We start from the raw sequence: 17,223 nt of genomic DNA, 5'->3' as shown, positions 1-17,223 counted from the left end.
AATGCATTCACGTACTGTGGGCTACGTTCCCGGGAAGTCTTTCTGCAATATCGCGGAAGGAATACCCAGCTTCTCTTAGCCCTATTACACGACCTCGTTCAAACTCAGCGAGGTGTTGAGAATAGTATCTTTGTCGCCTTAAAGACATTCTCGATTAACATCAGCTCACTAGCGCCGCTCTTACGCGACTATCGTGAAATTTCAATAGACATCATCTTTCAGGAGTACAAAAATGGTTCAAATGGCTCCGAGCACTATGGGACTAACTGCTGAGGTCATTAGTCCCCTAGAACTTAGAACTAGTTAAACCTAACTAACCTAAGGACATCACAAACATCCATGCCCGAGGCAGGATTCGAACCTGCGACCGCAGCGGTCTTGCGGTTCCAGACTGCAGCGCCTTTAACCGCACGGCCACTCAGGAATAGAAACACGCCTGACCACTTTCATTTATGTTGGACAAGTCCTTCTTGATGTTACGATTTTTTTTCGTCAATGTATATGGATTCGGACATGTCCGAAAGAACAGACACCGCGCATTCATTAGTAACTGATACGCCTAGGTGGTCAATGGATCCACCTTCTTCATTGCGGATGCACAAGTAAATCCGACCTCCTGTGGAATCTCAGAATTGCGAAAAGTGAGTAAATGGAGAGGGTGTGCGGATAGTTGGCGTTCGCTAAGAATGTGGATCGGTCGTGAAGCATGCCGAGATACCTTGTGCAGTTGCGATAACCCGGTGTCCGGGATGGCACAGACGTTAACTCACCTCCCTAGCAAGCAAGATATCCTGGAATCGAATCCCGGTCCGGTAAACATTTTCGCTCATCGCCGCTGATTCCGTGTAATGCGGCACTGTTGCTCTCAGCATTCATCCTCTCCAATTTACACTCAACAAATGACGCTGGTCACGCCTCTTATAAAGTATGCCCTACCAAGCCTGGTGACAATATTAAGCACGAACAACAGTGTTGCACTCTGGTGGCCGTTCTATGTGTGACAGAGAATTGCAACTCTAATTTATTTAAAACATGTCTATTAAAATATAAAAGGATCGCTAAGAGACGCGATTGTACGGCCGAGGAGGACGGACGTCCTTTATGGTACACGCGGAAGGCAGCCATTGAGCGGCTACACATATTTTATGTAAGTTATTCTGTATTCTGCTAAAATAAACCAATTATTGTTATCACAAAATGAATTTCTTTGTAATTGTTGTCACCTCGAATGGTCACAGTGGCTAGTTATTTTTAATAAGCATTTTTTTCAGTAATTTGCGCTAAGAGAAGCTCATCTTCCGATGCAGCCTCTGGTAGGCCATTACGCGCCGAAGTATTAATTTATTTTTCAAAGTGTTAACAGTAACTGTAAATGCGAGAGATTTCGTTGTAAAAACCTTTCTAAATTGCGACAGATAATTAATTTAACGTTAAAGTTCGTTTTTTAAATTATACAGAGTCCACGAGTTCCTTAAGTTTTATCTTGGCCGCTCCAATGCAACAATCGAAATTCTCTCGAGCCCTGCTTTGCAATCAATAAATAGAAATTAACAAAATTACATTAAATTCAGTTAACGGCAACTATATTTTAGTCATCACGTTCGAAATCTAAAGTTGGTACATGAATAACAGCGGCCCTTCAGGAACCCGTTTCATATTTACTTAATGCACGTAAGTAAAAATGATAAGAAAAGGTAATATCCCTGAGAGAAAGAATCATGCTCTAACAAAAAAAAAATCACCTGATAAATAAAAAATAAAATATATATAATTTTTATATATAACGTAACATAAAGTATACCCTACCAAGCATGGTGACAATACTAAGCACGAACAACAGTGTTGCTCTCTGGTGGCCGTTCTATCTGGACAGAGAATTGCAACTCTAATCATTTTACACACTCTCCCATAGTGTGTACGTGTACGAAGTTTTATTGACATCCGACCATGTTTTCCGGGTGCTTCACCTTCTTATCAGGCAGCGTATCTCGGTCGTCGTCATTTACTTTTCTGCCCAAATAAAAAAAAAAAAACTTTTCGCTTCTCGTTTCCTATTCTAATTCTGTCAGCATCGCCTGATTCGATTCAACTACATTCCATTATCCTTATTTTACTTTTGTAAATATTCATCCTACAACCGAGACACTACCTATTCCGTTCAATTGCTCCTCCAAGTCCATTGCCGTTTCATACAAAATTACACTGCCGTCGTCAGTTCTTCATTTTCTTCCCCTGAACTTCAATTCCCTTTGCAAATTTTTCTATGTTATCCTTTACTGCTTGCTCAGTGTACAGACTGAATAACAACGGGGATGGGCCACAATCCTACTTCACTCCAGTCCCTGCCACTGTTTCCATTCCAAGTCCTCGACTCGTATCTGCCGTCACGTTTCTGTGCAAGCAGAAAATATGTGGTTTCTTGTTTTCAAAATTTTTTGTTCAGCTTTGCTAACTAATTTTTGTTAGTTACATAAATAAACCATAAATAATGCAATTAATATGAGTTTTCAGTCAATAAAAATAATCGGATTAGGTGTGTCAGATGCAGCAATATAATTAAAATATTCCATAATTGCTTTTACTTCCAAGAAAACTTACCTACTTTAGACGATGAAAAAACTGATAATAGCTACTCTTTACAGAGCAACTTAACCACAACAGTTAATATCTATTCTTCGGATAGTAAAGCTAGAACGAAAATGGTAATACGTCCATTCTATCGCTGATAACTCAGAGCAACTTTTATGGGTATTAGTAATTACCTTGAGACAATTAGATCATAGACAGGGAGACCTACTCATGACTGCGCGTAACAGCATTGCATTGCCAGGTACTAGATATCCCGTATGTGATGCTTAGAAACATGTGGCGTAAATGAGGTGGCAGCATATTCAGCTGCTGGCTATTTCTTAAGTCTGGTAACATTTGGTTTGGGCTGGGCCAGGTGTTTAACACCAACGACTATGCCATGTTCAGTGTGTAAGGTGGTCATGTCAAATTTGTTTTTTTTATATTGTGCACGGTGTGTACAGGGAAGGAACGAAAGCTCCGACTGGACGAGAATGGAGAAGCCACAGCTTTGTTTATGGAGACATACTAGCATTTAACTCAAGTGACACAGGGAAACCATGGGAAATCTCAACATCAGAGAGAGACGCCTGAATTCCCTGGGTCATGCATTAACATTAAATGATTAACCTGTATGACTACAAATGTAAGGTGGTCACATCATTTTGCTTTCTGTATGTTATCGATGTGCACGTTACAGAGACAGCAAGTTATGTTACTGTTAAGCAGGCTTTGCTCTTGTCGTGGCACATTCTGCGCAGTCTGATACATTCTTAGCTGTGTGGTACGTGACGGACATATTCAGTTGTGCTGTGTTGACCTGTGACGCTGCCTGTTAGATGAAGAAAGATTTATTGTAAAGGACAGCAAGATTGTATAAGATGTTTTTATTAGAAGGTGAAAAATACATAAATTTTGAATAATGTCATTATTTTTTAAGAGAAAACGTTTGAGGTAAGACTGCAGCACTGCGCGACTTCGAATGATTATTGTCAGCTAGTTAACTTTGTTCACTTGCCCAGAGCTGAGAAAAAGACCACCCCACTTCCCTGAGTCATGCATTAACATATTAACTGTTTAAGCAATTTGATTTTTGTACAAATTCTCTGCTAACGTTATATCCTCCTTGGACCATTGTTCACTTTGTTAACCACGGTATTGTTGAGACGTATGTTATGTGTGAAGATTACGCGAAATTTTACTCTGTCTTTTTGAATATATACTTCATTCTAAAATCGTTGTCTTGGAATGTAATTTCATAGGAATAGTTACTCTCCCCGTCCCACTGATTGTCATGACGTATTGTCACATTTCACAGTACGAATATAATTTGGAAATATTATTTAGAAATAGATATCTAGCTTAGCCTATACTTGCTTGCTGTTGTGTTTTCAAGAAATCTACAACAATGTTGTCACGTATGTTATGTGTGAAGATTACGCGAAATTTTACTCTGTCTTTTTGAATATATACTTCATTCTAAAATCGTTGTCTTGGAATGTAATTTCATAGGAATAGTTACTCTCCCCGTCCCACTGATTGTCATGACGTATTGTCACATTTCACAGTACGAATATAATTTGGAAATATTATTTAGAAATAGATATCTAGCTTAGCCTATACTTGCTTGCTGTTGTGTTTTCAAGAAATCTACAACAATGTTGTCAAGAAGCGAGGTAAGTGAAAGTTTTGTTTAGGGTTAGATAACTGTTTAACTTCCGCTGGGCATTTAATGTAAAGACAAGCTGCATTCTGATCAGTTACAGTTCAGTTCAAATTAAGTCCTGTTTGGTGAAAGGTTAACACACAAGTTTAAGTTGGATGACAGTTTCTAGGGATATAGTTTTGGTAGTACGTAAAGTTTTGTAGATTGGGAGGTAAATTTGGGCTAAATTTCAGACAGAAATTAAAAGTAGTTGGGTGTCTACAAATGTTCGAATCTACCTTCCACGAAATGGTTAAGTGCGTTACATCAAACGCAGCTGCAAAATGTCTTACACAAAGAATATATTGAACTCTCACTATTGCTCTCTGGTAATCTGACAAATTTGTTTAGGCCGCCTAATGGTTGACTGAACAGCATCAACCGTATCACCAGCTGAATTATTTTTTAGCACTATTCGTTGCTCACTTAGTCTTCTTTTCCCTCGTTTCACTAGACACATTTACAAAATGATATTTCGTGGGAAAAATTCAAAGTATTGCCTATATCCAAATGAGAATCTTTATGTTCTGTTTGGCGGTAAATTCATCTGGTGCCGTGACTGTCTTCTCGATTTTTCACTACCGCTGAACAGCAGACCAAACTGCTAGGGGCCATTTCCAAAATTACAGTGGCACTTGAGAAGGCTTCGGGGAAATCATTATCTTGCAACGTGCCGTCTTTTATGTCTTCACGTCTGTGCTTTCAGGTCTGCCCATGATCGACGAGCTATCAACTTTACTTCAAATAATTCATGTGAAAATGTGTTCCATATGAAGTGCCATTAGTGCAGTACCTCATGCACGACAGTAATAAAAAGGTTACGTAGTCAAAATCTATACCTGAGTCTTATCTGCAAGCCTCCTAACTGTGTTTGGTGATACCATTAACTGATTTTACCCCCACCCTGTTCCACTCACAAATGCCGCGTTGGAAGAATAATTGTGGATAAGTCTCTGTATTTGCTCTAATTTCTAGAATTTTCTCGTCATGATCATTAGGCAAAGTGTTTGTGGGAGGAATGATATGTTGTCCGATTGCCGGCCGGGGTGGCCGAGCGGTTCTAGGCGCTACAGTCTGGAACCGCGCGACCGCTATGATGGCAGGTTCGAATCCTGCCTCGGGCATAGATGTGTGTGATGTCCTTAGGTTAGTTAGGTTTAAGTAGTTCTAAGTTCTAGGGGACTGATGACCTCAGAAGTTAAGTCCCATAGTGTCAGAGCCATTTGAACCATCTGTTGTCCGATTTCATTAGGCAAGATGTTTGTGGGAGGAAATAATATGTTGTCCGATTTTATTCCAGATATTTCAATATTAAACCTCTTCATGATGCCCAACCCCTCTCTTGCAACGTCTGCCAATGAAGTTTGTGGAGCATTTGTAGCGCTCTCTCGCCGACTAAACGTGACTAACGTCCCGTGACGAAACGTGCCGCTCTTCGTTGGATCTTTTCCCTCTCTTTCTCTCTCTCTCTCTCTCTCTCTCTCTCTCTCTCTCTCTCTCTCTTCTGTTAGTTATCCTTGGTTGTCATGTTCGAGCTACTCGTATAGGACTATAGTTTAAAGTGCATTGCTCTCATCAGACAGGGAGACAAACCATTCAAGGAGAACATCTATGCGCTGAATCAATCATTGGTCTAGTACACTTTTAAGCCTGTCTGTGGTTTTTTTTTGGCCATTTTTGACATTTATCTAGTGAAATTCTGGACAGATTTTTCATCCTCGCCTAAAAAACACAAGATGAAAACGGTAAATATGAGGGTATACACAGATCAGTAAGAGAATACCGGATGTTAATGACGAAATATCTACACTCTAGGAGAGAGCAGACTACAATGAGTATAAGCTGCACACAGTAGTGGTCAGGAGAGAGACAAGGAGAGTAACGCTAGTAAAATTTTCTGAGTGAAATAGAGCATGATGTACATGGGCAACAAGCTAAACGACACAATAAAGATGAAAGAGATTTGTTTCAAATTAACAATATTTCTGAAAATAAGTGTCTGGATTGTTTAAAGAGTTTATGGACAGGTGATGAGAGAAATGCGAGGCCTGCAGTTAATGACAAATATGTTGATCTTATACCAATGGCAGAACTAAGGGCATGTTGAAGATATCCAAAAACAGATTTCACATGAGAGATCTTGCTTTGGCAGGGTTTTTCGAGCCTGCCAAATTATTGAAAAACACAGATAGTACAGTCACACCACTTATATGGTATTTACCGACAATGACAAAGTTTATGATAAAGTTAACAGAGTTGAACTGTGCGAAAAGAATGATTTACCTCAGCACGTAATAAGTTTAATTCAAAACTATGTACATACACAACAACATAAAAGTGCAAAATGAAGGTGGGATTGCAAGAACTGTCTCTCGATGACTGCGACAAGAAAGACTTTATCACATGCATTACTTGAATGATTTACAGGCATGACAGAATAAAGTAGTGCACCAGTATAAGCTTAATAATACTGTCGTAAATATACTCTTGTTTTCAGGTGATCAAATAATCTTAGAGGACTCGGAAGATAAATTACAGACAACAATTTGGTCCTTGAACAAGTTAGCAAATGATTATAGTATGACTATATCTAAAGATGGAACTAAGATAGTGGCGTTCCATGGTAAGTGTGGTGTCGTCTAAAAGATCACGAAGCCGCAACGAAGTCGGCACCTCGCATCGGTAGCACAGAAGTTAAGCAGAGGTTGGAAATACCGCTTCAGTTGTAAATTACTTTATTTTCACACGACCGGTTTCCGATTGTTAGAAGCCCATCCTCAGGTGTCGTTCTGGAAATAGCCAAAGGGGGGAGATAATTTTCACACGACGCAACACACATAAAAAACTAAATACAATTTTTTTCTAGAAAGTTTTAAAAACTTTTAAAAAACATTTCGAAATCGCCGGTCGAGATGGGTGCTGTGAAACCCATGTCAATGCGCAAGTGGCACCAGACATCACTACGGACGACTGCCTGCGTAGGGAATGTATACAAATGATATCACGACTCTTAACGCTGTGCTGTGGTCCCCGAGAGCCGCGTGTACCAGGTGCGGTGTGCTGCCTATGAGAGCAGAACAGGGAATAGCAGATGAAAAAGAAGAGGCAAATTGGTAAACCAGAGTGGCAAAAGTGCTGCTATCTATTGACAGAGAGAAGAACGCGGGGCCACTAGCCCGGCCGTTCACAATTTGAATTTAGTGGTTTACATTTAAAATGAAGAAAAAACAAAAATACACGATATAAGTTAAAAGTGCATTATGGGTAGTAAAGAAGCGTACTGAACAGGTCGGCCCAGAACTGTGGTAAAACTGAGTGGAAGGTGCGATATTTTAAATGTAAACCACTAAATTCAAATTGTGAACGGCCGGGCCAGTGGCCACGCGTTCTTCTCTCCGTCAATAGATGACAGCACTTTTGCCATCCTGGTTTACCAATTTGCCTCCTCGTTCGCATCCTGTACTCCCTGTCTTGCGCTCATAGGCAGTACACCGCACCTGATGCACGCGGCGCTCGGAGACCACAGCACAGAGTAAGTGTCGTGATATCATTTGTATATACTCCCTACCCAGGCAGTCGTCCGTAGCATTGTCTGGTGCCAGTTGCGCATAGACATAGGTTTCACAGCACCTAGACCGACCAGCGGTTTCGAAATGCTTTTTAAAAGTTTTTAAAACTTTCTAGAAAAAAATTTGGTTTTAGTTTTTTATGCGTGTTGCGGCGTGTGAAAATTATCTTCCCCCTTTGGCTATTTCCAGTACGACACCTGAGGATGGGCTTATAACAGTCGGAAAACGGTCGTGTGAAAATACAGTAATTTACAACTGAAGCGGTATTTTCAACCTCTGCTATAATGCTCAGTTGCGGATGTTCTTCCAACAGGAGTGTTTGCACAGAAGTTAAGGATGTCTAGCTGCATTCCGCAACGATGAATGGGAGGCTCTGGTCAAGCCACACACAGTTTTTCCCAGCGCAGCAGCTCCACCGCACGGAATCTGATATACTGCCGGGCTGAGGAAGGCTCAGCCCAGTTCGTGACTTCCAGTCAGGCAATCAACATTGTCTTGCTAGGATACAAGTGTTACTCTTGTCTTAGACTGAACTGTCATTCTGAACTTTGTTGTTCAGGAGAAGAGTTCAGTAAATGTATGCATCAAATGATGCCTTAACATTAAAAGACAACTAAAAATAGTCGGCACGCTCCTCTGGCAATGGATTGTATAAAGTTAAGTAAATGTTTTTATCATTCATGTAATAAACTTAACTAATATCTTGTGAGCACATTGTACAATTCTAATTTATAATTCCAAGTACCCTACTAAGTTCGATTGCTTTTATTTTGCAGTAGGCCTATTTTGGCCGAAGTATAATCGTCAGATCAGCTGTAAGTAAAAGGTACATAGTTTTGGTGCAGTATTTTTAATTTTAAAGATAATTATTAAATGAATTGCTTTATTATACATTTTTGCATATGTCTGATGGTTTCGACATTCTTGCGATATCAACGCGTCTGTCACTATCTGTTTGCTTTTTAGTTACAAAAATGTTCAAATGTGTGTGAATTTCTAAGGGAACAAAACTGCTGAGATCATCGGTCCCCAGTCTTTTACACTACTTAAACTAGCTTATGCTAGGAACAACACACACACGCATGGCCGAGGGAGGACTCGAACCTCCGGCAGGAGTGTTAGTTACATTCCGATGGTGTTATTCAAGAAATAATGACTGGTTACCACCTTATCTGACTTAACATTTTATGTAGCTGTCAATTTATTTTCTTTACATCGATATTTTCGTGACAGATTATTTGACAGATAATCCATCAATACGGAAACGGTGTCCCGAAAAAAAGTTTCCACAATATCACCGCCAACAGCGCAAATCCCAGACGCGTCCCCAGAGGCAACCAATCCAGTCAAGCATCGTCATGTACCCGTAACAACATTAACTCTGGTAGCCCAAACAAAACTTCCACATTCGTGTGCTCAGGAACAAGATCGGTTATGGTAGAGGTTACAAATGCTACTATAATTTGTCCCCATACAGACACCTTACAAAGTTAATTAAATTAACCGTACTTTAATGCCTCTCACTGTGAAAAAATTGATATTGAAAGGATAAAATGTCTCAACATGGCGCCCAAAATGTAGAACGGGTTGATCTGGACACTGTCTGTACCAGCTGTGGAAACGCGACTTCACTGCAAAAGAACGTACTATAAGCGCAGACTAAGTTGACACTCTGTGAAGTAGCTGATGAGAGCGACCGTAAAGGCATTTCCCACTTACAGTCGCTCCCATTAGCCACAGCGCCATGTGTCAACTTCGTTTGCGCGTATAGTAGCTCCCAGTGAGACAGAGCTCTTGGTGTTAGGGTTATTTAAAACTTCGGATTTCAAACCAAACAGGTAACTGAACAGAGGGCTCTGCTTCTCAAGCCCAAGCTAACAGTAGTCATTTTTGTGGTCTTGCGGGATGCTTAGATAGAGATGTCTTGTTACTATGGTCTCAGGTTGGGTAGACCGTTCGCCGGATGCAAGTCTTTCGATTTGACGCCACTTCGGCGACTTGAACGTCAATGGGGATGAAACGATGATGATTAGGACAACACAACACCCAGTCCCTCAGCGGCACTCCGATCCAGCCGGGAATCGAACCCGGGCCCTTAGGATTGACATTCTGTCGCGCTGACCACTCGGCTACCGGGGGCAGACTTAGATAGAGATACTGGCTTATTATAAAGGTCAGAACGGAATCTCTGCATTCCTACGTGCAAAGGAGCGTTCAAACATGGCACAAATGGCTTCCTTAGGACGGAAATACCATCTTGATGAATATTACTAACTTTCGAATTAATTGCAATTATGGCCCTAAAAAACTATACTGGAGCATCATCGATGTCTATTCAGTACCTCTCGTCCACCCTCGTACCACATACAAAATCATGAATGAAATTATAGTAAAAATTAATTCCCTGAAGAGTGTGGCATCAAAATTTGGCAGAATTTCCCAAGAATATCCACCCACCTACCAAAGAAAATCCCAAAATGGAAGAGAATAACCACTGCCTTCCATAATTTCGGAAACACCAAGTTATTATGGACACTGGAAAGGAAATGCATTATAAAATTACATTTTATTGTCTTCTAAATGTTTATTAAGCTCAAACAGTACTTAGATAAATGCAAGTACAGAATTTTAGATTCATCAGAACTGCCACTCTTTGCTTTAATCACTGCCTTGAGTGTTCTCTGCATGTAACGGTCAGTTTTGTCAGTGTGTCGGTTGGAATTAGTCTCCATTCTTGCTGCAGCGTCTCCGACAAGTGTGTCCCACTCGTGATTCCCCGTTTTCGGATTCTCCCTCCCAACTCATCCCTTAGTAGTTCGAATGAGTTACAATTAGTGAACTGGGGAGGTCATTCCACATTTTTCAAAATTTTCTGTAGCTCTAGAGACTTCACATAGTTCTGACGTAAGCGGGATGTATATATTATTACGTTTATGGGTCACTACCAAATACCATTCCTGGCGTTGTGATAATTTCCTGTGTGCTCCAGAACGAGGAAGATCATGATAAGAGCCTGTATCTCAATGCCGGGGTATGGTCTTGACAACCCCTTTGATGGAAATATTCATATTGTTTGATATTTGTCGAACACTATTGCTTTCTTGGTGCAAACTGATTATCTTTACCCGTGAATCATCAGGAATCTGGAACTTTGGGGCCATTTTCAATTACTTTCGCTGCGTTTACTACCATCTTTCACGACATGTCCTACTTTCATACAAACGGAACTACAACTGAAATTATCTGTAAACAACGTATCTGAACACAATCGAGCCGTCGCAGACGTCACTTGGCGCGGTTAGTGGAACTACTTGGACAGGTAAAGTCAGTTTATATAAATCTGAGGAATACCAATGTGTACAAATATGTACATATATGTACAATAATTATCTGTACAATACAGTAAGTGATATCATTACCCGCCAGGGTAGCCGAGAGCGCTAACGCGTTTGTTCCTGGACTCGGGTAGGCGCGCTGGCCCGGGATCGAATCCGCCCGGCGGATTAACGACGGGGATCGATGTGCCGGCCAGACTGGATGTGGTTTTTAGGCGGTTTTCCAAATCCCGCTAGGTGAATACCGGGCTGGTCCCCATGTTCCGTCTCAGTTAAACGGCTCGCAGACATCTGAACATTTTCGCACTATTCCATGGATTACTCTCGACGCAGTCCGTTGGGGTACACTAATTCCATCCCGGGGGGTACGGGGAGGCGGCAAGAAGGGCATCCGGCCACCCCTTAACCATTATCATGCCAAATCCGATTAATGATGGTTGACTCTGCATACCTTCGGGACAAGGCTCAAATGATAGATAGATAGACAGTAAGTGATATCATTAATCGTTATTAGAGCATACCATTCTGTATTCTAACCAATAACTGCCGTAGACCACTTTCATCTTGCTCCGTTCTAATACGCAGCTTGGTGTTTCCAAACTTATGGAGGGTAGTGTAGGTCGACCAAGGAAACGATTTGCATAGGCACTTCGTGACGACGGAACAGTCATACGATTAATCCCTGTGTGTAGATGAGTGTACGTATAGGTGTGTGTGTGTGTGCGTGGGCGGCGAAAAGCAGTTTGCGGAGTGACTCGGCAGACAGCGCGTTCCAGCGTCGTCAACGAAGTTCTCCTCGAGGTAGCGCCTTGATCCCGGCTGGCAGGGCGAGCTCACAGGCGGCGTGCAGATTGATGGACGGCGGAGGCTGCGGCAGGATTAGGGTCTGGATCGCCTCCAGCGTCACAGCCGGCCGATGCGTCTTCATCAGCGGCGCTGCGCGGCCCGGGCCGGTCACGCTCCCCCCGCATCACGGCGCAGACCGGCTGGTTTGTCGCCGCCGCGGTAACTTGTTGAATGGCGGGCGCCGCCTAACGAGCGCCAGCCTCAACTGCAAAACTCGATTGTCGCGACAAGTCGCCGGCCGGCGTCTACGTGACGGGCTGAGGCGCGGCGGCGCCGTCAACCGGCAGCCGGCTAGGGACCTGTCGGTCGCCGATCGGAGAATAAGTCGCTTGTCTCGTATTGTAGATACTGGCACCAACCAAACGCCGCGTTAAAGTTCGCTCATAGGCACCTATGTTGAGGCCCGTAGTTAAACGGTTTCCTTCTGTATCTGAAGGATTCATGACAGTTTGCTACATCTACATCTACATACATACTCCGCAATCCACCATACGGTGCGTGGCGGAGGGTACCTCGTACCACAGCTAGCATCTTCTCTCCATGTTCCACTCCCAAACAGAACGAGGGAAAATTGACTGCCTATATGCCTCTGTACGAGCCATAATCTCTCTTATCTTATCTTTGTGGTCTTTCCGCGAAATGTAAGTTGGCAGCAGTAAAATTGTACTGCAGTCAGCCTCAAATGCTGGTTCTCTAAATTTCCTCAGTAGCGATTCACGAAAAGAACGCCTCCTTTCCTCTAGAGACTCCCACCCGAGTTCCTGAAGCATTTCCGTAACACTCGCGTGATGATCAAACCTACCAGTAACAAATCTAGCAGCCCGCCTCTGAATTGCGTCTATGTCCTCCCTCAATCCGACCTGATAGGGATCCCAAACGCTCGAGCAGTACTCAAAAATAGGTCGTATTAGTGTTTTATAAGCCGTCTCCTTTACAGATGAACCACATCTTCCCAAAATTCTACCAATGAACCGAAGACGACTATCCGCCTTCCCGACAACTGCCATTACATGCTTGTCCCACTTCATATCGCTCTGCTATGTTACGCCCAAATATTTAATCGACGTGACTGTGTCCAGCGCTACACTACTAATGGAGTATTCAAACATTACAAGATTCTTTTTCCTGTTCATCTGCATTAATTTATATTTATCTATATTTTGAGGTAGCTGCCATTCCTTACACCAATCACAAATCCTGTTCAAGTCGTCTTGTATCCTCCAACAGTCACTCAACGACGACACCTTCCCGTTCACCACAGCATCATCAGCAAACAGCCGCACATTGCTATCCACCCTATCCAAAAGGTCATTTATGTAGATAGAAAACAACAGTGGACCCACCACACTTCCCTGGGGCACGCCAGATGATATTATCACCTCCGATGAACACTCACCATCGAGGACAATGTACTGGGTTCTATTACTTAAGAAGTCTTCGAGCCACTCACATACTTGGGAACCAATCCCATATGCTCGTACCTTAGTTAGGAGTCTGCAGTGGGGTACCGAGTCAAACGCTTTTCGGAAGTCTAGAAATATGGCATCCGTCTAATACCCTTCATCCATGGTTCGCAAGATATCATGTGAAAAAAGGGCTAGTTGCGTTTCGCAGGAGCGATGCTTTCTAACGCCGTGTTGATGCATGGACAGCAACTTCTCTGTCTCAAGGAAATTCATTATATTGGAACTGAGAATATGTCCGAAAATCCTGCAACAAACCGATGTTAAGGATATTGGTCTGTAATTTTGAGGATCCGTCCTTCTACCCTTCTTATATACAAGCGTCACCTGCGCTTTTTTCCAGTCAGGACGTCATTCGTTATAATTTTATGTGCGAGTGTTATTTCTAGTATTGAAATATTCCTGTGAAGAACGTTCAAGCGGCAAGTATTATTCAGTTGCGACTAGACCAATTAATTAAGTAGTAATTGAAATATACACTCATTAAAATATTCAGGGTGCGGATGAATTTCTTGTTGACGCCGAATGTTTCGTCCTCTTCTGAAAACCTCTAGTGGATTTCGCCGTTGTCAGCTGCTGTCTTCCGCTATTGCTACCAGCCCATGGTGGAACACTGGTACACATCTTCTTCAACACTGGAATCCAGATAATACTTCGTTTCACATCTTTCTCCTTCTGATTACATAAAAAACTAAACTGCACCAGAACAGGCTATGAAGGCCCAACGGTACCGACCGGCCGTCGTCTCATCCTCAGCCCACAGGCGTCACTGGATGCGGATATGGAGGGTCATGTGGTCAGCACATTGCTCTTCCGGTCGTATGTCAGTTTCCGAGACAGGAGTCGCTAATTCTCAATCAAGCAGCTCCTCAGTTTGCCTCACAAGGGCTGAGTGCACCCGCTTGCCAACAGCGCTTGGCAGACCGAATGGTCACCAATCCAAGTGCTAGCCCAGCCCGACAGTGCTTAACTTCGGTGATCTGCTGGGAACCGGTGTTACCACTGCGGCAAGGCCGTTGGCCTGTTTAACATAAGGGGCGAACAAATATTTCAGTTGAATGGCCGTACAGTCTAGAATCGGTATGCCAATCAGGCAAAATCATCGTGAGCATTAAGGCAATCATCCCACCGATGCCCCGGACTGAAGATACCCTTTTGGTAAGACATCGTGTCCAGCTGTATGATGAAGACCGTAACTGCCTGCTGCACATCCTCGTCCGACAGTAACTGTCGACCTTTCAAGATTTTTTTTAAGGGACCGAGCGTGATACTTGCGTGAAGACAGATCAGGACTATAGGGTGGGTGGTCGAATGTCTCCTACTTGAGATCCCAGCTGAGGCTGGCATTGCACGTGGACCGGCGTCTAGTGTCTGATTACGACCAGCACGAAACTTAGCGCGTCATTCCACAACGGTGGTTTTCGACAGACATATTCTTCATTATCCGACTGTTATCTGCGGGTGTTTGTACTTCGGCAGCCAAGAAAACGACAACAGCACTTTCGCCCTGTTTAAACGCCTCTGTTATTGACGTCGGCATAGTTCAAGTCTGTGCATTTACAGTACGTACGTCGGAAAGACACGAATGGCACGCCATCCCTTGCCTACACGTCGGTGCTTATATGCGCGCATCGGAGTCGCGTTACGTTGCATATATGCCGCAGCAACGCCTTCAAACGGAAGCTTTTTGATCGTCCCTTATATTACTGAAATGTTTAGTAATGCCTATGGGCCCTCTGCATAGCCTTTCGTGCTATCTGCTTCAGTCATCATCAGTGTTCTGCCCTAGAGCCGGTCCTTTCAAGTAGCTCCCCATGCAGTCCTGTCATTTGCTATTCTCTTCGTTTTCTCCTAATTACTTCCTATCCACCATCTGGTATCTCCTGCGTCCTGTTCTTCGTCTTCTATTCACCGTTCCTATCACGACATCCATCAGTAAACAATTCCTTCTCATCCAATGTCCAAGTCAGCTGTGTTTCCTCTTCCTGATCACCTTTAAAATTACTGTTTCTCCCCCCCCCCCCCCCCCCCCGCCACTCTTCTCAAAACCTTCTCATTTCTCACTTTGTCTGCCCATTTTATCCCTTCCATCCTCCTCCAATCCCACATCTCAAATGCTTCTATTGTTCTTTCATCATCCTTCCTCCGTGTCCAGGCCCCAGCTCAATATAATGCTGAGCTCCATATAAATCACTTCGCCAGTCTCTTCCTCAGATCCCTATCCATACACGTACATAGAAGCAGCCTCTTCTTATTAAATTTCTCCTTGGCAATTGCTAGACGCGTTTTCACTCCTTATTGAATCTCATGTCTTCCGCAGATATGCTTCCCACGTATCTGAAAGCACTAATTTGTTCTGTATCTTCCTGTCCTATCTTTATAGTTGTTCCTACTTTTCTCGTATTTATCACCATATATTTTGCCTTTTTGTTATTAATTCTTATTCCGAACTCCACATGTCTTATTTAATTCTTTTAACATTACAGTCACAGTACTTTCGCTCTTTGCCAGCATCACAATATCACGCGCAAATCGAATACATTTTATCCTCCTACTACCGGCATTCCTGAATAATATGCCCGAAATGCATGTTAAACAATAGCAGAAGAGAGAGCAGCCTTGCCTCGTTTCCCTTCCAATTGTGCCTTCCTTTGCCGCCTTAATACCTTATTCTAATCAAGTATAATCTGATGATCTCTTGGCTGTAAAGCATGTCCCGCAACAGCTTATCTGTATATTTCTCCGCTTATAAAGTTGCCGTTGTATTCCTCTAGTTGTTTTTTGATCGCTCTTTTAGTAGTATCCTTTTACAAGTCTCCACAGCTACAATGTATCCTGTAAATCACGGCTATTTTCCAGTGGTTTGAGACCGTATTTTCCCGACTCTATGTGTGACTGAGTCTTCAGCGTGGATTTGTAGCTTACAGAGATATTCCGTTTTCTCAATATCTTTCCTATGCGATCAGCAGCGTCTTTTATGAACGGCAAGACAACACTGGATTTTACAGACGCCTGTATATTGCTATGCTCTTTTTATCTCGTTGGACGAATATCCATTCATTAGCAGTGGGGATGGTGAGGTATTCCAATTCTGCATCGAACAGTCCAGTTCACTTAGCTCCCTCACTCTATCCGCTAACGTTTTCATAACACCTGCTTTTGTCGAGGGTATTAATTTGAATCCGGTTTAGGTAAAGCCGGTGTGCTTCTGTTTTCCGTAATAAGTGTAAGCTTTCCGGCCGTAAAAGTTTAAATTTTCTAATTGAAATATAGCCTTTTAACAGTATTCGATTTTCTGTACCAAGGCAGACACACTACCGCTTGCAATAGGGCGACCACTCGGGAAAGGGGGGAAGGGGCGATGGTGCATTGTTTGATACTGGCTCCACTCGCCCTAAACGTAGCTTGGCCTAATCTACACTTTTAACTTGTCACAGATGCCTATGATGTTAATAATAATAACAGTAAATTATATAAAATGTTTTAAAATAATAACAACCATTTGTTTGTATCATTGCTTATAATATCACTGTAGAACAACTTCTGAGAAAGTGCACTTCAGAGAAGTGACCCAAATTTAGATGCGTCACGCAACCGATTTAAGAACAACGACACCAACAGACCTTCAGAAGTTCGAAAACGTCATAAAATAGGCAATCGGCCTATGAAATCAAACTACGCACTCACCACTATCAGTATTGTTGGCACTACAAATTGTGAGCAGACGTTTGCAGACT

At 42.6% G+C, this 17,223-nt stretch overlaps 1 pseudogene; it reads right to left on the bottom strand.

The window, feature by feature from the left end:
• Nucleotides 1-14,389: 14,389 nt before the first annotated feature.
• On the bottom strand, nt 14,390-14,507 carry LOC126427887 (5S ribosomal RNA; annotated as a pseudogene).
• Nucleotides 14,508-17,223: the final 2,716 nt, after the last annotated feature.

Source organism: Schistocerca serialis, chromosome 1 (genome assembly GCF_023864345.2).
Source record: "Schistocerca serialis cubense isolate TAMUIC-IGC-003099 chromosome 1, iqSchSeri2.2, whole genome shotgun sequence".
Lineage (NCBI taxonomy): Eukaryota > Metazoa > Arthropoda > Insecta > Orthoptera > Acrididae > Schistocerca > Schistocerca serialis.
This window is presented reverse-complemented; position numbering and strand designations above follow the sequence as displayed.